Raw genomic sequence first — 25346 nt, 5'->3', positions numbered from 1 at the left:
ATAACTTCTAGTTTTTTTTTTTTGACTAGCGTTGTTGTAGTTGGCGCTTTAGTGGTTTTAATTTAATTTTTAATTTTTGTTTTGTTTTTGCATTTATTTGCTGCGGACTTGTAAATACTTGTATGATTTTTTGCTGATAGATTTTCTAGTATTTTTTTCAGTTATTCTTTGCTTTATTCTAGTATATAATGTGCAGTTTTTATAAGAGTTTACTTTTTTCTAATCTTTTTAGCATAAATATTTTGTATTTAATATTTTTTGGTTTTGAATCAATATTTAAAGTCCACTAAAAACCGTAAAATCTGCAAGTAAAGAAAAAAATGTTTATGAGTAAGGAATCTTTTTTGACGATAGCTTTAAATATTTTATTAAATATTCCTGCGAGCTAATTAAAAAACCTGGAAAGAATTTTTAATTTTTTATTCCATAACTTTTTTCATTCAAACTTGTTACGCATTTCCCCTAACTTGTACGGATTTTTTTTTTATTTTATTAGATTTTTTTATTACTAAAATTTTGTATTTTGCGCCAGTGTTGAAATTTTTTATAATATTTTGTTTTACGGATTTCAAATTTTTACAGTTGTTTTAGAAAATATTTTCAAAATAATAAATTTCCTTTTATTTAAGACCCATTTACCAAAACAAAAAATGGCAACCCTATTCAAAAAATTTTAATTGTTTTACTTAGTTGGCTTCAAATATCACGAATTAACTTCTTTAAAGCTCTTCCGTAATATTTTGTGCAATTTTTCAGCTTAATTTACTATTTATATGCCAAGAAATGGAAACTCTGTTCGTAAAAAATTAAGAAATACAATTTTCTGAAATACTTTAATTTTAATTTCTACACTGAAACATTTACCACGCCTAAATTATTTCGTTATTTTTACCCTTTTTGGCTAGGTGACTACCCCTCAACGGATCTTCTTGGAATTTAAGCCTTCTTAAATAGCTCTCACTTGATGTTGGCATGGAAATATGGGGTTCAAACAATTTAAAAATGTAGTAGCAAGAAATTGCAGCCCTATTGTTCCAGAAGAATACACCTTTCGCTTTATACCCATAAAAAATATGCATAAATAATTGATCTCACTCATTTCGATATGTGGTTGGTAAATCTACTTGTAAATATTACTGAACCATTGTATTTCAAAATTACTTTGGTTTGAGACTCCGATTGCAATACATATTTTGTATAGGTAAATTTTCGTATAAAATTATAAGCTAGTTGGTAACCCTATCGATCCTTAATTACAGCTATATGAATGAAGTGATCTGTAAAACTAAGCGAATGGAGAAACTCTTATAAACAAATTCAAGCATACACTTGCCGAAGTTGCCCACTAATCCTTGTGGCTATACGAATTCACTCACTTTTATAGCTATCCTGGGTACCTAGGCGAATAGCTCGATACCCATCAATACCGACAATTTTAAACCCGCTTTCGCCAAGAAATACTAAGTTTTGATACAAACTCGACAGAATAAATATAGCAGACCGGAAAGATACTGAGGCTCATTAATGGGCCTGGAAAGTTTACAGAGAAGAATTTACTCCTAACGCACACCCTACATTCTGCTTTGGTGGCCGCCATTAGCTTGGTGTCCTTTGAGTTTCTAGTGGGAGTTTAGCAAAATTTATAAAAAAAAAATATATATATTTATTTAGCTTTCTTAATTTTCTGACACATTCGAACTAAAGATGGTATGTAATTTATATTCGACAAGATATCAAAATTTTGATTTCTTGTAATCCCACTTGTTATCGATACATACATATCGTCGTTTAAAGTACAAAACCGCGTATCAACAAAATGCAAACCCGCGTATGTAAGATTGCATAAATTATTTTCTAGTTTTCTAGAGAGTAAAAACACTTATATTTCAAAATGGTTATCTTTTTTATAAAGCAATCGCATTTCTGGCTAGCATATTTCAGGACGAATGGATAAGGATTGAGCCAAGAGCTTGTGTGAGCAAATCCAATTTTTGGCAGCCAATGTCAGTTACGCGGGTTTGCAGAATGACGATACGCGGTTTTGTACTTTAAATGACGATATGCAGATGCATATTTACATATCGTCACCTGAGTGGAACATCGACCTTTCACGGCAGCCAGTTCGAAAATTCATTGAAAATTTGTTGAGCTAGGACATTCTTTAATCAAATTCTGAAATAGGGCGTTCTTTAAAAGATTTTTGAGATGGGGCGTTTTTGAGCTGGCTGCCGAGATAACTCGATCTTCCACTCAGGTATCGATATGTGTTCAATGATATAATCGTTTAGGTCAATATCGGTTTATACAGTTTATATATTTATCGATATTTTCACCGAAATGTTATCGATATTTGCTTCTACAATTTATCGACATATTTATCTACGTATATATTTAACGATAATGTTATTGAACAATTTATCGATGTTGTCATCGAAAAATTTATCGATTTAAATATTACAAAGAAATTTACCGCTTCAATATTTGGAAAACCTATACCAATGAACTATACTAAATAATATTATCACCACACTCATTTATAAATTTATCGATATGCTATTGATTGTCGTAAATTTTATCATAACATTTACCGGTTTAAATAACAACATATTTATCAAAATATTTAACAAATCATCTATCTCATTTATTCCGCACTGAGTCCAGAGTGGAGAAATATAAAAATTATTTTGGATAAATAAACTTTAACTGATCGCACACAATCTCTTCTTTTTCCTAAAAAATTTGATAAATCAATAAAAAAGTCAAAATGCGTTTGCAATTCACTACCGAATACTATAAAGGTCCCATTATGGATACTTCGCATAACTTCGCACAACTATTTGTACCAGTGCAATAGAATTGTAACTTAAGAAAATGTGAAGCAAAATCTTAACTCAACAGATCGCTAAGTTTTTAAAAGTTCTGCTAATTTATGGGTAATGAAATAGATACAAAACATATACAAAGTACAAACGAAATTACAGTTTGAAGTTTATGCGAAGTTGTGCGAAGTATGCATAATTAGACCATAAGTCATGCACAACTTACACATTCTATCTTGGGGTCGAAAACAACCCAAACGCAAGCATTACAAAGTAGTGAGCACACTAGCAGCAGCAAGCATTAAAAACCACCATTACTTGGCGTTAACCACCACCTCGACCAAGTCAGTGTCTGTCGGTGGTAAGTAGTATTAGACGACTTTCGGTATGACTATTACTCATCAGCTGAACAAATAGCCAAAACGTATGGAAGCCAAAAAAGCGCTAAGACAACAAAGGAGCTGCCCACAACAAAGCGTTGGGTGGACATAAGTACTAAACTGCTTTCTACACAGTGAAGTATAAATATGTAGGAAAGTTTTTGCGCGTGTGCCGTGTGAGAGTGTGTGTGTTAACTGAGTTGTCCCCGTGGCGAACACCAAAACAGTTAACGATAAAAATACAGAGCTGCAAACGTACGCAGTCAAGCCAACAAAGCATAACCAACTTGTATTTTGATGGCAATATTCGTGGCTTTACTGGTTGGTAAGCTTAGTGTTATAACTTGATTGTTGTTGGTGCTGCTTTTTTTTTGTTTCGTTGCTTTTTTATAGCGCGTTTACGTTCACTGATTTTCTAATGGCTTATGTCGTTTGATATTATAAACAAAATATTAGAAAAAATGTCCTTTATACGAAAATGCAGGATAATAAAATTTGTCAGCAAATTTTATGGGAATTACTGCATAGTCATGACACTATTTTGAGTTAGCGGCATCGGAGAGATACAATTCGTGTTCAACAAGGACACAACAATAAGGGGACAGTTGGAAAAACGTTCTAACTTAAACGCTGGACAGTTAGAATTATGCATAATTTTTTGACAGCTTGAAACTATATGTGCATAATTTTTTGGGTTTTCAAAATTGAGTATAAATTTTTCAAGACATTTAAAAAGTGAACATCATTTTCGCAATTTACGTATAATTCAGCCATAAAATTTTGGTTGTGCGAAAAATGGGCATACATTTTGACATTGAACAAATGCTTTGGTTGTTTGGTTGGACATAATTTTCGGATGATTTAAAAACTAGACACAAACCCCATTGTAATTTAAAAACTAGTGGCATTCTTTTTGCTAATTTGATGGTTTATGGTTTATTTAAAAGTTGGACATCACATACATATGGTCGTTTAAAAACTGAACACGAAATTTGGTTATTTAGAAAATTTACAAAAATTTTAATCAACTTAAAGCTTGAATTTTTGTTTTTGTTAACTAAAAACTTAGGCATAATTTTTTAATATGTATTTAGTTTAAAAATTTTCCGAAAATTCTTGATAATTTAGAAACTGCAAAGGCTTTTTGTTTGTCTAGAAGAAATTTTTATTTGTAAATTGGTTTATTCAAAAGTTGTACATCACATATGGTCGTTTTGATCAATTTAAAGCTTGAATTTTTATTCGTGGTAACTAAAAAACTAGACATAATTTTTTAGTATGCAGTTTAAAAATTGGCCAAAAATTCTTTATAATTTGGAATTGTTTGTTTATAACTTGTAAAACAAATCTTTGGCCTTTAAAACCGGCTAAAAATTTTTGATGACTTGAAACTGGCAAATAAATCGTTAATCATTAAAAAACTGAAAAAAAAAATTTGATAATTTAACTGGACATAATTTTTCAAAGTTGGCTATTTAAAAATTATGCATGAATTTTGGGATATTTTAGCACTGGACATATTTTTTTGCTTATTTATAAACTGAATATAAATTTTTGTTCATCTAAAAATTGGACACCGATTTTTGATCATTTAAAATTCACACGTAGATTTTTGCTAGCTTCAAACCTCTGCCTAAATTGATTACGTAAATCCGGGCATGCTTTTAGACATTATGCTTTAGTTATTTAGGAACTAAATGTACATGTTTGGCACTTTAAAAATTGAATAAATTTTTTTTGTTAGTCTGAAAACTGGATATAAATTTTTGTACTTTTTTGTTTACTTAAAAAATGTGCATGCATTACTAAAAACTAGACCTAAATTTTTGGTCATATAAAAAATGGACATGAGTTTATGTCATTCCACAAAATGTATTACAATTTTTGTCATAAAAATTGTTTGTCATTTGAAACCAAACATACATTTCTTGGTCTCATTCGCTCTGAAATAAATATTTAAACTACTAGGAAAAGTCCTTCTCTTGCGACCACATTTTTTATCACTTATGTCATTAACACATAAGTATATTTTCAGCTTTTAATGCCTTCAATCGCAGTCGCTCCTCCAATTCGCAATCTCCCTCAAAAAGTTCACTTTACTAAATTTTTGCGAAGCGTGTGTGTTGCTAAAAATAATTTCAGCGTCGCGTTTATGGCGTTTTTTGATCGTAAAAGAGAAAAAACAAATGTTATGCATCCATAACATTTTTGCAATTAAAATGAAATAAAATCTATAAATAGCATTGATATCTAGCAAAATGTAGGAAGTGTAAGATGTTGCAAGCAACGCTAATGAAGTCATGATAGAAAATTTATGGCCTGATGAAAATAACATAGCATGATTAGAGAACGACTCAGCTTTGGATTTTTAAATGTCAAAAAAGTTCTTATGCCACCGAGAGAGATGCATTGGTGCCTGTTACATACATATCAGCATCAGCTATAAAATCACGACTTATGGCGTATGAAATTAGCTACGATCCTGCAGGGTCTACAGAAGTTTGTAACCTTCCTGCTGCGTCAAGCGGACCTCAAGCAACATCCAACGGCATTGAAAGGATTATTGAAAGCTTGAGTCAATTTGTAGTGGGCATTTGGTTCGGAATGCGCATGCTACTAAACCGCCACTAGTCCAAGTCTTCTTGTCATTGCAACATATGGAAAATAAAAAGGGAAGCATCTGCTATCACATCGTCCATCAATCTGTTGGACCATTGTAGAAGACAAAGCTTCCTTTGTTGGCAACGACTTTGCCCAAGTTTTCTTGACTCTATAAAAACCATCAATGTTACGGTGATCACTATTTCCTGATCGCTTTCATTTCTGCAGAATTGTTTGGAGGCGATGACAAGCCTTCTGGCTCGGGCACTTACCAGGCAAACCAGGCCTTACTACTTCAGTTTTGGATTTTCATAACATGAGTGTGACTAGACGTTGGACTGACGTCATGTGCCATTTAGGACCTGATTACTGATAATTAGAAAAAAAACCGCCCCTATTTGAGTATGAAACCTTTCCTGGCTAAGTTATCAGCAGCTTCTTTGCCGGAAATCTTGCGATGACCTGGTAGTGAACTAAATACATATATCTCGAACTGACTACTACCTCCATTCAAAAGAGTTCTCCACTACTAAGCAGCTTCGACTTTGTTTTAAAGGCCGCCAACGCCATAATAACCATCATGTGCGAGAAATCGAAATTGTATCGTTAAAATATCAGTCATGAAATCGCTAGATTCGTCATAACGATATCATTAAATATATGGATAATAACATTAAAATATATCGATAATATTTCGATAATGATATCGATACATATAGGCACTCTGTTTAGCATCAAAATTTTGTCCCCAAGAAAATGCATTCATAATGCCTGATCGATATTTTCACTAAAATGTACCGATAATATATCGATAATGTCTACGTTAAATGTACATATGCTACTCTGTTTAACAAAAAAATCTTGAGCGCTAAGGAAAAAGCATTGTTAATTTTTCTCTTTCACAATCCAATCAATTTAATACAAGGTGTGCACTTTTATTAATTAATTTTTTACTTAATCAAAACTATGTAATTAGACAATTTGCATGCATTTGTTAAATTGCGAAAAATACAAATTCTTATAAAAGATCATAGCTTAAAATCACATAAGACTGCTTTTACGCATACAGAGAGGTCGCATGGCGTCGTTTTTGTGCGCAAAGTCCGCAGTCAAGGCCTTAAAACTTATGCAGATAATAATACTTGCATGAGTATATACTACATATTTATTTATGCATATTTATATGTCTTCGCTTGCGAAAATATTTCCGTTGCACGACCGGCACGCGAGTGCCGACAAAAAAGGGAGTGGCAACAGCACTTAAGACGAATGTCGGCGGCCACTAGAATGACGACGACGACGACGCTGAGGGTGATGATGACGATGACGAGGAGGACAATCATGATGTTGATAGCTATGGTGGCGGAGGTAGCAACAGCGGCAAAGATTGGTAGTGTTGCAGTGATGGCAGCAACTCTGACGACACCGAGGCGACGGCAGTGACACCACTCCTCCACTGCAAATTTATCATATATACTAGGTTTATACGCATGCATAAGTCGCTTTAATGCATTTCGCCGCGATTCAAAACATATGTATAAACTGAATTTCAATTCGCTTTGAAAGAGCGAAGTGTTTTGGCTCACACTCCATTTCAAATCGGTAGTTTATTTCTCCAGACAGTTAGAAAGAGTGTATAAACACCGCTCTCACTCAAAGCGAATTGGAGATCTGCTGTTCCGCTCAAATTCCAAATAATCGCATCAGTGTTTAAAGCCTGATTAATAATAATCGTCCTTTTTCTTTGCCACGATTTTATAATGCCGAATAAAACTAGATTTTTATCACTTTCCACTATGTTAACTTATAAAATGTCAAATGAAAACAGCTACTTTTGTTTGCTTTTGAAGACGGTTACTTTGATGCCGATATAAAGCCGTAAGTATAAACACTAGAGCGAAATGTGTACGGTGTCAATGCGCTTTCAATTAAGTCGATTATTCCGTGCGTATAAACGTAGTAATTGACGCCAACGTTACTCGTTTGATGTTGCCACCCCTGTTTGAAGCGCAGACGATGGGATGGCGGTGGACATGACTCCCGCTGTGGACTAATATTTAGTTGTTGCGGCATTTTTGTCAACGTTGGCATTGCTTGCGCGACTCGATTGCTTTCTGCTTCGCATTGCGCCAGCCACTGTTAGCGTTGCCGCGGAATGACATGCGAACAATTCGCATTTGTGGTGAGTGCCAAGCGTTGTCGTCGAGTGTGTTGTACTCATTATTGTTTTTGGCCATGGCAATGGCAGGGAGCAGCAGTAGATGTAGGCACAACAGTGGAAAGCACTACACCAAAAAAAAAAACCCACACACCCATGCACAAAAAATAGTGACGACGCACTAGCTGCGTTCAGTGTGCAGCCTCTAACTTGGCCTCTGTTTGTTTTGGAGGTACATATCCGTAGAGTGCTTTGGTGCCAAAGAAACTTTTCGCTATTGAAATTTGTTAATGAGGCGCAGATGGAAATTGCTGGCAGGTTCATTCTATTTTGCTGCTAGCTTTTGCACTTGTTCGTTGGCATCGTCTTATTCTTCTACTTCTTCCTTTTGTATGTGCCTCAAAGTTTTATGTGCCGCACAAGGAATAATGAGCGAGATTTATTATAAATGCGTTGTGGTGAATTGAATTATTGGAGCGAATGGCGAAAATTAATTGCTTTGATCTAGCGCTATGAAATGGTATACATATTTGATGGTTCTTTTGGCAAATGAATAATAGGAGAAATTAACGTATAGCTTCAAAAATTCTAAGGGGGTCAGGTCAACAAAAACAAACTCCGTTGACAAGAATAAACAACATTATTGCTTACTTTCTAAAAATAAGATATTAGTAAATTGAGAAAAAAATAGCGAAAGGTCTCGAAAAAATCCAAAAAAACCCCAAAATATCTAAAAAAAGAACTCCAAAACTTTGAAATGTATTGACAAATTTTTAAAATTACCGAAACATTACGAAAAAAATCTGAACAATTTCATAAAAATTTCAGAGTTCCAAAAATTTCAATAAAAACCAGAAAAAATTGAAGTTTCCGAAAACTATACAATTCGAAACAATCCTAAAATTCGAAAACAATTTGACTGTTCCAAAATATATTGAGAAATTTCAAAAAAAAGCACTTTTTATAACTTGTTTTATACTTCGGAGTTTTAGACATTTTCAAATCCGAAAGGAATAATTTCGGAATTAGCTTGATTTTTCGGAAGTCCTCATATCTTACTGAAATTTTCGGAATTTGCTGCCTTTTCGGAGCGTGAAGCTCAGAAATTTTTGGTACTTTTTTCGGATTTTTTTTTAATTTTTTACAATTTTTCGGGATTCTTTAATCATACATGTACTCCGTAAAATAGGAAAAAACTTTAAAAACTCCGAAAATTTTGAAATAGATGACAAAAATCTTGAAAACTCCAAGAAATGTGAAATACCTAAATGTTAAAAATCTTGAACACTCAGAAAAATTTCGTTCTCATATGACTTTTAGTGCAGCCTAACTGTCGTTGCGAATGACAATCTGCTAGCCTATTATATAGACATATCGACATACATATGTATGTATGTATGTCAGCTCAAAATTTGATGGCATACACCTCCGCTTCCTACCCTATAGCTTCGTCAGCTTTTGAACCACTTTTCGATTTGGGGTCGTATGGAGTTCTCTACAATGTTTCCTTGTCCAGGCCACTTTTCTGCCACGTTCAATCTTTCTCAAAGATTGTTATCTTCATCATGCCATCGCTCTTCAACTAAGAGATGGGAATCTTTGTTTTGATTTCCTCCCGCACTTTGCTTCGAGGACACTCTGTTTTTACCTGCGCCCTGTCTTATGAAGTCTAAGACAAGCTATTCTTCGGTCTGTTCTATGACTATGCGCAGTGGCGTCAAGTCGAGATTGACTTCCGAGACAGGTATATGCCAACCGCTCAAGCTTGGTGAGCGGCCCTCTTAACGTGTTGACGGCAGGATACAGAGGATTATTCTGCAATCGAGCTCATAGGAACAACAAAGAGGGAGCGCTATACAATTCAACCAGAGTAGAACATTTTTAGGATAAATATGGCTTTTGGCTGATGTCCAGAGCATTTTTCTGAATAAGCCTACAAACTTATGAATGATTCTCAATAGCCAGATCGAGCAAAAAAAAAACAAAATTTCGACATGATAACAATTGAAGATAAACGTCATGTCATTCGCTAACTACCACAAAACTTGTTCGACAAAATATGTTCCGACATAATTTTGAAGGCAAATGATGGGCCCTAGAAAAAACCTGCTAGCATTTGGGCAGAGTAAACTCCAGCCCTTTCTTTTCATCGCCCGCAAAAACTTTTGGCATTCTCTGCTTGGCGCTCGAATCTTTCGTCATGGCGTTGCTGTTAATTCCACCTAAGCATATGTTGTTCTCAATCTAAGATGGTCGAGTTTAGAATCTGTTTTCACTGAGCATACGTCATACTGGCCAACTTTAGGGGTAGCTGTCGTAGCAAAAGTTCCAGACTTTGTGAGCATGAGTGGTAACCCTACCTCCATTCTGACGGGGAATTCAGGAAGAAGGCGAACATACATCAATAAATGGTATTAGATTTGATACTTCTAAGCGCGTTCAATTACCGGATAAGCAGTTGAGTTGATCGCATAGATTTTACGTTGAAAGCGCAAAACGGAACTTGCTTTTCCGTTACCATTTCTTTTCCTTTAAAGTTCTAAAGTAAGATGCACTCTATTGCATGTATGATCCAAAGCTATTAGCCATCAGTCTTTTCTATTAGCCTTCTATGTCTTTCACCGCCGATAATCAAAAGATCTCATATCAACTTCTGAAACCACTGCACTATACACGTCTAAAACTAAAATCATCCTCTTCAACTATTTTTATCCTCGCTAAACTCCTGTAGCATCAGTCACACATTGGGACTTCCATAAATTATTCGAAAGCCATATTTCTGATGCCAATTGCAGTTGTTTTGCCATTTTGCCATGCTGCCATTTGTGGCTGATTTTTCTGGTGAAAAATTTGTGGCTGAAAGATAAGAGCAATGGTTTATGGATACTATGGGGCCCATAAAAATAGCTGAACTCATCAATCAAAGGCAAAAACCCCAACACACAGTAGGCTGTTATGAGATGAACTGGGTAGGACGAAGAAGAAGAATCAACACATGAAAAACACGAAAAGGCACACGCAGAGGATTACATAAGTTGAAGTGAGGATGAGCAAATAGATTTGAGCAGCAGCAAAAAGTGATGGACAGACGTACGTATGCACGTACATATGTATATTGTTTGTTTTGCGATGGTATGAATTATATAAATATGTACTGAAATGAATATATCCACCGCAAATATTTACGAATCTTGTGCTTTTTTAATAGTTCTTGGGACCTGCTGCATTAAAGCATTAATTTATTTATGTGCATACTCGTATGTGGAATTATTTAGCGTACATTTGCTACTTCTCAATCGCTCACACACACACACACAGCCTAATGAAAATCCCAGTGGCGGCAACGGCAACAGCAATATGCACATCAGCTGCTCGTAGTCCCATGCGGGTTGACATGCAGCCAACGCTGTCATCGGCGACAAGGAATGTCTGGAGCAATGCCGCCAGCGAAGGAGGGCAAGAATAGTCCGTAGAAGCCGACAACGCCCAAGCGCTAAAAGACATCGAGTTATGGCCGTTGGGTTGGCTTGCTGTCTGTTGGTTGGTTGCACGAATTCTCCGACTGGCTGACTCGCTGAGAGATTAAGTGGCTTTTTGGCGCAACAGACAATGATCGACATTGGCGTCGATGGAGAGGGTGGAGACGAAGGCGAATACAATGTTGGAGTGACGATGAAGGCGACGAAGGCGGCACAAGCAAGCCGACAAATGGTCCACGATAACGTTTTATGTGGAAAAGCATAAGTAAGAGAATTTCATATTTGTATGTATAGGTAGTGCATCTTTGCAGATTTTTTGCTGCAAATTTTGGAAGGAGAGGGACTATCTAAAGGCGGGAATGGAAGAAATACATAGTTTAAAGGAAGTTCTGTAATAGAATTGAACTAACTGAAGTGGAATGCATTAGGAAGCTTGATAAGAAAAGTGAGAAAAGAAACTGAAATAAATAATAAGTATTGAAAATAAAAAATTTTAAATTATATGAATAAAAAATTATGGAATGGAATGAATTGGAATGCGGCAAATTAGCAAGGAAGGGAATGAAACGAAATTTTCTGAGCTCAACTTACCTGAACTGGAATGATATGAAACGAAACAAAACCAAATTAAATGGAATGAGATGTAGAGAAATGAAATTATATCTAATAAAATTAATTGAAGTGAAATAAAATAAAATATATAAAATAAAATTTATTATAAAATAAAATTTATAATAAAATAAAATAAAATAAAATAAACCAAAATAAAATAAAACAAAATAAAATAAAATAAATTAAAATAAAATAAAGTAAAATAAAATAAAATAAAATAAAATAAAATAAAATAAAATAAAATAAAATAAAATAAAATAAAATAAAATAAAATAAAATAAAATAAAATAAAAAACTATAATTAAAATAAAATTAAAAAACGAAACGAAGTAAAATTAACTGAATTTATATTAAACGAAACTAAATTAAATCATACGAAATGAAGGGAAATGGAATGAAATGAAATAAAATGAACAGAAGTGAGATGAAATTAAAAGCAGTAGAATGAAACGAAATGAAATGGGATGAAACTAAAGAAAATGGAAGAAAAGAAAATTAAACGAAAAGAATTTAAATTAAATGATTGGAATGGAATTTAATCAAATGGAAAACAAGCAAATGGAAGTAATGAAAATCAAATAAAATTAAGTGAAATTAAAATAGTAAATTCATAACAACCCCTTTGCGCAAAATTATCGTATGTTACAAAAACAAAATTTTACGTTTTTTTCGCTTAATGATGCTGTTAATTTGAATTCCTGAAATTTCATTTTGCTAGACTAATTTATGTATATGCAGTATGTCTAAGAGAAAATAAAGAGTAATAAAATAATTAATTTCGATTGAAGTTGCCACCTAGTTTTTTACATTTTTTCTCATTTATTTATTTTTTTTTTTTTTAGTTTAACCGCCTTGTTTTTTGATAACCAATTTTTAATTTTTTTAGTTTTGAGATTCATTAATAAATTTTTTTTAAGTGAATAATTAAATTTCTTATAGATTTTAGTCTTTCTCGCTGGGTCATAGAGCGATCATGTTTTTTTTATTTTTTATTATTTTTTTTAAATGCCATTAAATTAAGTTATTAAAATTTCACCTAGCAAGACAGTTTTAAATTTTGTTTTTAGTGACAGAAAAAAACTAATTTCGTTAGATGTTGCCACCTAGTTTTTATAAACAAACTTTTCTTTTTCCATTTTTTCAGTTTTCTTTGTGTTTTGCTTCTTTACCAATTCATAAAGAAACCATCTCAAATTTCGGAAAATGAATGAATGAATATGAAATTAATTTCAATTAAATTGATTATATCAAGCTTTTTGCATACAATCTTTTTAGCATAATCCTTTTCCATTTTGTTTAAGTTAGCCAACATTTTTTGAAAGGTGACCGCTTTATAAAAGAATAAAGAGGAAAGAAAACGCGTGTTAGTTGTTAACCCTCTAACTGCCATTTTCAATAAACTTTTAAGGAATTACTTCTTACTTTTTAAATATTATAAAAAATACTCTAAAATTTTGATAGAATATTTTGACCTTTTTTCGCCAGTTTTATTGAAAGCTAGTAAAGATTTCTTCGAAGAAGGGCTTAAAAGATCAATTAAAAGAGGAGCATTGTTTTGTGGAAAAATCTCGAAAATTTAAAAAAAAAAAACTTTAACCTCAATCTGCCCTTTTTCATTGAAAATATGCGAATAATTTTTAAAAAAAGATTCACTTAAATTGTGAAACAAAATTTTCAAAAAAAAAGTGCCGAAAGATCAGATAGGGGCAGAGCTAAATTATAATTGCAGTCAAGAGTTGAAGAGTTATAACATGCTAACTTTAACCCTTTAACTGCCACTTTTGTAAACTGAAAAGACCTTTCTTCCAAACCAGCTCGAAATGCATTTTTTAGATCGAATCGTCAGTGCCAATGAAATTTCCCTTAAAACAGCATCAAAAATATACGACCAGTTAAAAATTAAGTAGTTGAAGTTTTTTACAAAAAAAAATCGTTAATTTTTACTATGGATTGCTGTGATTTTTACCAAAATTTCACCACAAAAAGATCAAATCAATTTTTTAAATAAGAGCTACGTAAAGAATCATATATATTCCCAAGTTATTTTAACCATATAACTGCCACCTTTAAATAATAAAATGAAATAAAAACAATTTTAATATTCTACTTTAAGGCGAAATCCTTTGGATTTATTTTCAAGTGCCGTCCTAACTTCTCCAATTAAAGCTCTATTGATCAGTGTAAGCAGAGAAGACCTGCCGAAAAAGCGGCAATAAAAAACGTCTGTAAATAGTTCAAGTCACGAAAAGTAGTCGTAAAACTTTTTCATTGAAACGGAAAAAACAAACAGCGAACAAAAACTGCATTATGCTCTGCTGCGGCGCGTAATTGCAACCCATCCACTGCTTGGTCGGCCTCCTTCACATTACGAACTCCATGTCTGCCAGTTTTTCTGTTGCCACTTTTTTTGTTGCCGTTGTTTGCTACTTTTATAGTTTTTTTCACTGCCGTGCAACTCCAGCACGCCCGGCGCTCCATGGCGCGCCAGTTCACAAAATATATATTTTTTTCAACCTTTTATTTGGTTGTTTTTTATTTATATCTTTGTCTGTATATGTACGCCGCGGCATGACTCATCACACTCGGTTTTTGCTTTTCGCAATTTTTGCACAATTTCTCTGTTTTTTTTTTTTTTTTTTTTGTAGCCATACAGACGAAAAATTTAATGAGGCAGAAAGCCATGCACTAAGTAACTAAAGGCAAGCGATTCATTACACACATAATCCGACGCACTGCCTGTCCCGCAAACAAATATAGAAGGGAAATGCGACAGCAACAAAGAAAAATCGAAATATTCATTTCAACGTTGCAATTTTAGTTACTTATTGGCTTTCGAATACTACTTGCCCCTGCCCTCACTCGCCTCCCACCAACTGTAACCTACTCGCTTGCGCCACACAACTTTCCCCTGCCCCCCACTTGGAAATGGAGCTCGTCAGCGGGATGTATGTACATAGATACATACGCACGCATTGCCATTTAGGGGCGCAAATTTCACTTTGGCCAAACGCCAGCCAGGGCACGCTCTTCTCCGCCGCCGCCGCCTCCTCCTCCACCGGTAGCCGGTCACTTGCTGCGATTACCAATGCGACAGTGACAGGAAATGCTATAAAAAACTTTTTATTGGCAAACGTTGACATGCAATGCGTTACATTACAAGCATTACACACATACATACATATGTCTGTACATTAATTCCTTGCCGTTTTGTTACTTTTACTCTTTAGTTACGCTTTGTTATGTTTGCTCTGAATTTGGTTGTTGTTTTCGTTATAGTTGCTGCTTATTTTGTCACTGGTGTCATCGATGTGTTTTTATTATTGTTGTTATATTTTCGTACTGGTGGCTTTCATGCCAGCTATTGCAGCACTTCACGCACACAGCCATTTGGGAATTTCAAATGGCACCAACGTGTGCACACCTACATATGTACATGCATCCATACACATACATATGTACGTATGTACATACCAGTATATGCACTTAAGAATACCCATATCAATATGCTTCTTACCTTTCAACATGTCTTCTTGCTAAGTGCATAAAAGTGTCCTTTCGTCTTGCAGACATTCTGTCTTTTACGTTTATGTCACTGTCGCTTATGTGCTGTGATTCGAATTTAAAGAGTCGCGCATGAAGGAAAAAGTAAGAAATTTTAAGCGAAATAAATTTCATTTCCATTAGTAAAAAAAAAAAATCTTAAATATGCACATTAGACCTTGCTGCCTTATAAGCAACAAATTTACACGCATTTGCAAGGCAATTGAAAAAAAAAGTTGAATAGGCCGACTCAGGGGTCGTCTTTTCAAAGTTTTTTGCGAGACCTACATTCAGCAATACTGAAATCTGGTGGGTAAGTATTATAGCGGGAAACTTTAGGTCAATGAACTTTGAAATAAAAAAGAACATCGATGTATCATACTAAGATACGACCATAATGCCGTAGATATAACGAAAAAATTTAAAAAGACGACCCCTATGTTTGGCCAAAAACGAAAACAAATCGAAATTGCCTTCTTAAAATACATACTTTCGATTTGGGGGAGTACGACGAACTTTTTTTCCTATACGACCGTACATATAAGAAGGGCGTTTATGACAGATGGCATGTCTACTACTAGTGAACCAATAGAGTTCAAATCCATAGCATATGTTTGTACTCGTGGCCATCGTGCATAGGGAGTTGAGATATCTCTAAAAACCGTGTTTACAGTCCTACATATTTTATTCAAATTCAAAAGAAATAATAGCCACATAAATAGAAAAACTTTATTCTATTCAATAATTTCTCGTGAACACCAACTGATTATTGATTGAAACCAGTGGCGAATCCAGCGGCGAATTTTGGGGGTTAAACTACGTGGCAGTCAGTGGCGGACCCACGGAGGGTGTTTTAATATGCATATGTATACGCATATGTATTAGCGTGGGCCGAAAATCCGCTTTTTTAGAATTTTGATTGGTAATAGCAAAAATATGGTTCATTATGCTCTAAAAATATCTTTGTGAAGTGTTAAAATTTTTGGTCAATATCCTAGGCTCGCCCAAGTCCATCAAAGTTCAAGTAATAAAAAAATTTTTTTCTTAGCTAACTTCGGTAGTACTAATACTTTAGAAGATTAATGCAATTTTAGTAAAAAAAATGTGTTAATTAATCTGTTTATTAATTTTTATTTTTTGAACTTTGATGCACTTGGGCGAGCCTAGGATATTGACCAAAAAATTCCAAATTCCACACAGATTTTTTTTTTTTTTGCATAATGAACCATATTTTTGCTATTACCAATCAAAATTCTAAAAATGCGGAGTTTCGGCCCACGCTAATATGTATTTATAATGTGGCGTCTTTGTATGTTAAATGGTAAAAGTTGGAGATTTTTTTAAATAAACAATGTTAGAGAGTTTTTAGACTTTGTTGGTAAAAATGGTAGCAAATAAAATACAGCTAAAAGGTTGGTAGATCTACCAATAAATTGTTAAAGTCCGTGCACTGTTCATACAAAAAAGTACTATTATAGCCGAGGAATCACAACTTCTATGTCACTTCCATCAGCTAAAGCTTACGACTTAATAGCGCCAATTAATGGTAAAAATGATTTATAACAAGTTTAAGATGGCATTATCGGAGAGCATAGCCACTTTATCAGAACATATTTAGCTGGCCAACCGCAAATGTTGAAGATGATACAGATGAGAATGATGGATAATATGATTTCGTACATTACAAATATTAAAACATAAAAAATGTAAACATATACATACAATGTTAATAAGTAAAGCTTAATAGTAATATCAATAAAATAACGACTAATATGATTGTTTTGTCTAAATTTATTCGCCACTAACCCAGTTTCTTGCTAAAAAAAACAACCTAAGTCAAGGACAGTATTTGCGTGTCTTTTATTATGAATATTTATAAAATATAAAGGTTATCCGACGTTTTAATCACTTGCAACTCAAGTACTATATTCAGCTCAAAAAAAAAAACCTTTAAAACGCCTTTAATTGTGAACTACACAGTTTTTATTGATTCCTGCACAATTCCAATAGTGTGACTTATGAAGTTTTTGGAAAGTGGTATGAAGTGACTTATGCCACTTTCAAAATAAACGGATCATATATGGCCTACAATGCTACGCACAGACGACGCAGGCACTTAAAAAGCCAAATTTTTGACGTGAATCTTAAAAGTGGTATATATTTTTTATAGTGCATACTATAAGGAACAAAAAAAAATGAGATAACAGTAGCCCACTGATGTACTTATTACACAAAGCCTATTTCAAGCCGTAATAGCATAAATTTTAAAAACTAAACTACCGTATGTAAAAAATTTGTATTATTGTAGGTACACATTTTAAGGCAAAATTAGTTCAAAATTAGAGGCACATTCATAACCACCTTTTTTTTATAGAACTTGTGAAGCACATGTAGTGTTTGTGGATCTTGGCAGCTTGAATACTTTTCCATAAATCCAAAACCGTTGAAACTTTTTATTAAATCTCCAGCTCATAACTTTATGTAACATTCATTGAAAATTCTGTAAACCAATATTGAATATTCACAGAGGTATTACAAATATGTGCCACTTTCAATGAGGACCTCACCCGTTGAGTGGAAAAACGCAACTATGGAGCCGTCGTGGCGACACAGAGTTGAATGACTAAAGCCAACTCCACGCTTGTATGTGTTGCCCAGCAATGAACTCTGACTCGAAACTGACACACAAAAACTTACATTCATGTACACACGTGCACACATTTGCATTGAATATAAAGATGTTAAAGGATAAAAGAGCTAAAACAAAAACGTAAAACAAGAAAGAAGTGAGAAATGAGAAATGGAAAAAAGTGATGAGAAATGCGACCGGAATCAATAAACCAAACCGAAAGCTAGACAAAGCGTAAGCGTGGGGAAGGAGCCAAACACCGACGGAAACTACGTCATGCCAAATAGAAGAGCAAGCAACAAAGGTGGGCAAACAGGAGAAGTAGTAAAACTTCCATAGCGCATAGAGTGCCGAAAAGGAGGCGTGTTAAATAAAAGTTCTTGCTACAATTCCTAGGCCGCCGCCCCTCCCCCCCTTCCACGTATTGGCCCGCACCCTAACTTTTACCAATGCGGCTACGCTCTTCTGTGCTCTCACTCTCTTTACCATTTCGACATATGTTTCAACACTTTTCTTTTACACCAATTGCCCCTGCTGACTCACTAACCGGCTCACCGGCTGGTTGTCGGCCAAAATGTAGGCAACAAAAAGAAGCGAAGCAGGCAAAGTGTAAATGAAGTTGTGTGCTAAATGTAATACAAGTACACATCTACTTCCAGCAACAAAATGTACTGCTATCGCAAGCGCACAAAAACTGCAATTACAACCACAACAATGGAGCTGCATTTGTTTTAGTGTAACACAAGCACTTCATTTCCGGCGCAAGGGCACGTGGCAACCGCAAGGTAACCCCAATGTTTTTGTGAGTAGCTGAAGTAGGTAAAAGGACTTGACGATGCAATGGGGAAGGGCGGGTGATGGAGAGAGAAAAGAGCGTGCGGGTTAAGGTGGAGAATGCAAGTCGTAGTGGCGCATGCATTCAAGTGGAAGTGACGTTGTGCTAAAAGGGAGTTGCTGCTTGTTAACACCGTTATTGCAGTTTTTGCAGGACTGCAATGAAAATTTGATCGATTGGTGATTGGTCTGAAAAAACAAAAAGCTTGAAATAATAGAAAAAATTAACTAAAAAAAAAATAAATTAAATTAAAGTAAAAAATAAAATAAAATTAAATTAAATTAAATTAAAATAAATTAAAAATAAAGTAAAAGAAAAAATTTAAATAAATTTAAAGAATAATTTCAAAATTATTTTAATCTTCTTTCTTAAAAAAATTTGCCTACCGTACGTTTTTTAAGACATAACCCAAAGCATATACTGCATAAATATTCATTCGAAGATTTTACATTTTTTTTATTTTTTTATTAACGTATTAAAAAATGTTTTATATTGCCTTTTTAAATCATTCGTGTTGGATAAATATCACATTTCAAAAAAATCGATGGCGCAAAAAAATAACTTAAAAATTTTTAGTAGATATCTAATATTTTATTTCTTTATAAAATTTTTACAAACATTGTCATATTAGGAATTAAAAACCATTCTCCGAAAAGTTAGATTTCTCAAATAAATTTTTGAATCTTCTGTTTAAATATTCATTAAATTTTTTTATTTTGTGTTTAAATCTGTGTTCGTATGGAAAAGTAGCTTATGTCGAAAGGCCGGCTTTAGTATAATGCGGCATTCCCTTTATTTTTTAAACGACAAGGAATTTTTTGATGAGACTTAAAAAGAATATTGACTTGCTAGTATCGGAACTATTTCTTGCACGTTTATTTGCTAAAAGTTGTTTAACGGCTTAGTGCCCGTAAGTCATTCGCAATCGTATGCTGCGAATGCCGATTTATACTAAGGCCAGCCTTTCGACATAAGCTACTTTTCCATACGAACACAGAAATATTCTTTAATTTCTCGGTTAATTTGGTGCAAAACTTGTAGGAAATAGTGGGAAGAAAAATTTTATATTTCTTAAAACTTCCTTAGTTGGGTTTCGAAGTTAATTTTTGGTTGCCTAGCACTGCCGTAAAAGTTTAAAAATCAAAAGTAAATATTTTATGATCGCAATATTTCTTTCCTTTAATTAACATTTTACTTCGAAATTTCCAGAAAACAAAATTGTAAATAATAAATAATGATTCAATTAGTTGGCCTTTTTTCTACTTTTGAAAATGTTTAATGTTAGTTTCGTCAGGAAATTTTGCTATTTTAAATTTTATGAAACAGTCCGATAAATTTTAAAGTTGTTGGTCAAACCGGCAATTAATCTATTCAATTTTCGAAAAAGTTGTCGTTTTCTTTTCATTTAAAACAAAAAGTTTTTATACTCTTTTCGCGACTTAATATATGTACATATGTATGTATAATTTTAACAATTTTTTTAATTTTGTGTAAAAATCTATAATCTGATTTTTAAGCACATATGTATGTATAAAATCAAAATTTAGACGCCAATATTTTTATTCGATGAAAAATGAGAAATTTCCTGACATGGAATTTAAGAAAACGATGTGAAATCAATAATACAAGTGGACTCGCATTTTCAAAATTGTAAAAATTTTTCAAATCTAAAATTTACGTGCTCCTAAGTTCGTGAATCGCAAAATTTTTTAATCGGTTGCTGTATTAACTCGAAAAATTTGTTTCTTGTCAAAAATATTGCAGTGAGATGCCTGAAAAGGTTGAAACTCTTTTCATGTTTCATACAAAATTTATTGGTAAAAGTCTCAAGATAATCGAAATCTATTTAAGCGCGAAGGGCAATTAAATTAAAGCAAAAGTTAAGTAAAAAACTTTAAAAAGGAAATATTTTTAAGAAAAAAAAAATTTTAGAAAAAGTAATTTTTAAGAAAATCAAATTCTCAAGAAAAAAGGTTTTTAAGAACAAGGAAAAAAAATATAAATTAAAAAAAAAATAATTGTTTAGTTACTTTTCATAAACTTTTTAAGAATAAAGTGCTTTCCAGTGGTTTGGTTTTTTCGAACCACACAATTTTTTTTAATTTAAGTGTTTCCAGTGTATTTTATTCACATCGATCAAAACACATACATATGTATACACACACAAATACTTTAAGTACAAAAAAAATCCTAAATAAAAGAAGTTAAGTTGGTTCCTAACTGTATAAAGGAAGTCTGAACCCTTTTTAAATTAATGGGGATGCTGTTGTTCACCATTACTTTTAATTTCTTTAAAAGAACCTTGAATTTTTATTAAAAAAAATAGGTTTGTTTCATTTAATGTATTTTCATTTCAATTTGCCGGAATATGTTCAAGCAAACAAGCTTATTTGCTTAAAAAAAAATGTAGAGCCCACATAAAAATTTCACTTCATATAAATTTTCTATGGATTAAGATTTTATACTTTTCTTCACAAAAGTTTTGATTTTCCCTTTCCGCTTTCTTAGCTTTGCTGCACTTGAGGGCTAAGTTGTCCAGAGACACATACAATCAAAAGTTCTTTAACCGGCGAAATCCGTTTCACTTTAAAATTTTATTCGTTTTTTTTTACTATTTCATTGCATTTGCCATTTGCTGGGATTTTTCACAAAATTTCTCAACAAATTTCTGAGGAATCGCTTAGCATTAGCGCATTTGCTATTAAATAATCCTTTTTTGGTGTTGCAACCGTTTGGAAAGCTCGACAAAGACTAAATCCAACTTGAGTGGCTCGAAGGCTCGTTGGTTGGTTGCTTAGCTGCTTGCTTGGTTGGTAGGCTTTTCGTTCGAACGGTCGATGGTTGCTGCACCAACAACTACATAGCGAAGCCGCACATACGACAGGATACAAAAGTATCCTTGTGCATTGGAATAATCGTACCACCGCCGTCGTCTGCATCGTCGTTGTCGTCGGCAAATGAGTGTGCCATCCGTGCATTGTTGTTTTATCTTTCGTTTGCTTTTAAATTTTAGTTGGAAACTTTCCAAAGCTTGTTTCCAGCAGCTAGCCAAGTTAGCTAGCCAACTTCTTGGTTTTTATTTTATATGTTTGCCTTGTTGTAAGCGAACATTTTACTGTTGTTGTGCTTAAGTATTTGTTGGCCAAGCGCCAAATAGCAAACATTCATATGTATTTATGTGTGTATGCGTGTAATTTGCTGGTGCAACAACAACGCATTTAGCCGCAAAACTAACATGGAAAACAGCTGCTTTGGCAACGAATCGTCGCATGATGGTAACTGAAGCAAATAAAAAACAACAACTATGTATGTAAGTATGTATGTATGTATAGCAGCTATAATATTTTTTTGTATTACAACAACTAACCGCATGGAATCGCAAGCAAAACAACAACCAACAACAACATTACCGTTACATGTCACATCGTCGCAACGTTCGATAATCGGCGGTTATGCGGCGATGTTTTGCGAGTGTGGTATCCTTTTTTGAAATCACGGTTGGTGGCCGAGTTGAATTTAGCGACGGTAAAAAATATTTCAAGCATATTTCAACAAAAAAAAAAAAAATTAAAAAAACATCTACTTAAACTATAAATTTGGGGGGATGTTTAAAAAATTAAGCAATAAGCTTAATAAAGCACCGTTGCCAAATTTCTATATGCCATTTTACATACTTTCTTCAAATTTTAATAATAATAATCCCAACGGTTTTTCCCCTCCATTCCCGCCCATCCACACGAGGGCCACAGTCCGCATGACGTACGGAACCAGTATTGTAATTGTAAGAAAAATGAGTAAATGATAATGTTATATGGTAATAAACCAAAATATAAATTTTTTTAGAATTTTTTTATGTAAATTTTTTTGAAAATTAACATGCATTGTTGCCAATTTCCAGGGACCATTTAGATAGCTTAAATAGCCTACCAATGCGTAACACACATTCGTAAATTTCACACTTTAAAATGTTTGATTTAAAATACAACAAAAATATGTAATCTACATTTGCTCTGTTGCCAATTTTCACCGCAACTTTGAATATCATATATATGTATGTAAATCTGAAAGTACGGTTTCATTGCCTTACTATAGCTCAATTTCAACGATTGGTTTCTAATTTAAATTCTAAAATACAACTGCAACTCATTATCTCACGTCATCTCACGTTTGATTAATACTCTGATAGTTTTTTTTTTTCTGGAAAAGCGAGTTTTAGAACTTATTCGTGAATCATTTCTTCTGAGTTGTACTTACTTGGAAGGATTCCAGGCTTTTCCTTAATCGGTTGTACTTCTTAAACACAAAATAAGTTAATGGGAAACTGAGTTAAAGATTAAAAGGGCTCTTTAAAAAATCTGCGCTGTTGCCAAATTTCTTCTACCTTGAAAGTGTTATTTAAACACTCACTGAATACAAGATAAGGGGATGCTTTTTAAAGTATTTAACAGACATTCTATTGGCTAGCTTAAAATATATCGAGAAGTATTAAGCAGAATCTGCCTCGGAAAACTTCAGCAAGCTTTTCACAACGTACTTTCTTTTCCAACTTTTCCCTTGCCGGCTTTTAAGATCCGGTTGGATGCTGTATTACATAGCTCAGAAAGATAAAATCCTGCATGTTTCTTTTAAAAAGTGAAACTCTTCGCGCCTGTCAAATAAAGAAAGAGGGGAAGTGCAGAAAAGTCGTGTTTTTCTTGAGAAGAACTTTTTCTTAACCTTTTTTTTTCAAATTTTTTAAGTACTTATGACATAAAATCTCAGTTTGACCTTGTTTTAGGCAACAATAACGGGAACTGGAACGCGCTAGACCACAATTTTTTAGACGTTGCCGAATTTCATTTGAAAATAAAAAAAGTCACAGAAGCAGTGCTGTCGTTTTTGAGCTTCTCATACCAAAAATTTGTAGGCTGCTTGCTATTCACCTTTCGGCGCTTTATTTTTAAATGAGCTCTTTTGAAAGCTATGAGGCGAATGACCAGGCAAAGCTAAAAATCCGACGCTTTTACTTAGAGCATTTAATGATTCGTGGTTTAGTGGGGCAGTGAGTTTATTGGAATCCTAATAGAACATTCCGCAATTATTGTTTTAAATGGTTTATAGCTATAGGAGAACCTTTATATGGCATAAAAATTTGTTTTTACGATTCAATTTTATTTGATTTGAATATAAGCTCTGAGCTAGTAGAGACTGGTATGCCGCATAGTGTGGAAAAGGAACCTTTTTGTGGCAAACTTTAGGATCTTCAGAAGGAAACAGATCAAGAAATACGAATCAGCGTTTTAAAGCCTTTCAATTTAAAAATTCAAAATAAATAGTTGCGTTGGATAAGCAAATAACTTTGACTTTTGAAAAGGTGGCAATAGAGGGACCCATTCGAGGATTTTATGGGTCTCATAAAAAAAATTTATTAATAAAGAAAATGTTTAAATCTACAATTGGCTATTGTTATTGGAAGTCTCCTGAAGAGAAACCATCAACAAATCAAAAATCAAAATTCAAGAAATCCATACCAATTTAAACACTTTGAGCGACCTCTAAACATTTTTTGATTAAAAAAAATTCTGACTTTATTTTATTTTTTTTTTACCACCCTAATGTACATACGAGTAAAACATAACCATACATTTGAAAATTTTAAAAAAGGTAAAATTTTTTTATTTTTTTTTTTTAACTTTCAAACTCATATCGACAAACAACTGCCCTCAAAATATTTTTACTTCCATACCGATTCACACACACTTGAGATTTTCCGCACTCCAAACACTAGTTCACTGCATTTTCGAGCACATTTTTACCATCAAGTGCAATCGCCACAATTTTTTCGAACGCCTTAAGAGGTGCTGAGTATGTGCCGAAAAATTGCAGATTACAAACTAAACAACTAAATATTGTGCAAAGTACGAGTACAAATCGCTTCAACTTTCCCACTTGAGCACACACTTGAGAATCGAATATGAATGAAAACACTGCAGGAATATCAGAAATCGAGCACAAGCGCACTTTCACACGAACATGCCACAGCAACACACACACGCACACACATATGTATATATTCGACTGCATATTTATGTAGTAATGCTATAGGCTGCTAGCGCACCTCAAAATCACGCCGTCCACGCCTTAATCCGACTTTCAGCGCGTTGCCTTTAAAACCCTTATTTCAGATGGCTTAACGCCTTAAAGCATGCAGCAACTAACAAAGTTCAATAGCTCAATAGTACATACTGTTTAATACACGAACCACTTGATTTTACAATCAGAGCTGAGAGCTGAGATTTTTTTCGCGTTTACCA

At 33.6% G+C, this 25346-nt stretch overlaps 1 long non-coding RNA gene across 1 annotated transcript; it reads right to left on the bottom strand.

The window, feature by feature from the left end:
• Window positions 1-160: 160 nt before the first annotated feature.
• LOC108365289 (uncharacterized) lies at window positions 161-25346 on the bottom strand. The gene is made up of 2 exons (XR_001847904.1): window positions 25151-25346; window positions 161-302 (listed from the first exon to the last, which is right to left on the bottom strand). It is a non-coding gene; the product is annotated as an uncharacterized LOC108365289 (long non-coding RNA).

The sequence above is a fragment of the Rhagoletis zephyria genome, unplaced genomic scaffold (assembly GCF_001687245.7).
Source record: "Rhagoletis zephyria isolate East Lansing unplaced genomic scaffold, Rhagoletis_zephyria_1.1 Rzeph_scaffold_00036, whole genome shotgun sequence".
Lineage (NCBI taxonomy): Eukaryota > Metazoa > Arthropoda > Insecta > Diptera > Tephritidae > Rhagoletis > Rhagoletis zephyria.
Note: the sequence above shows the minus strand (reverse complement) of the source record. Positions and strands in the feature narration are given on the sequence as shown.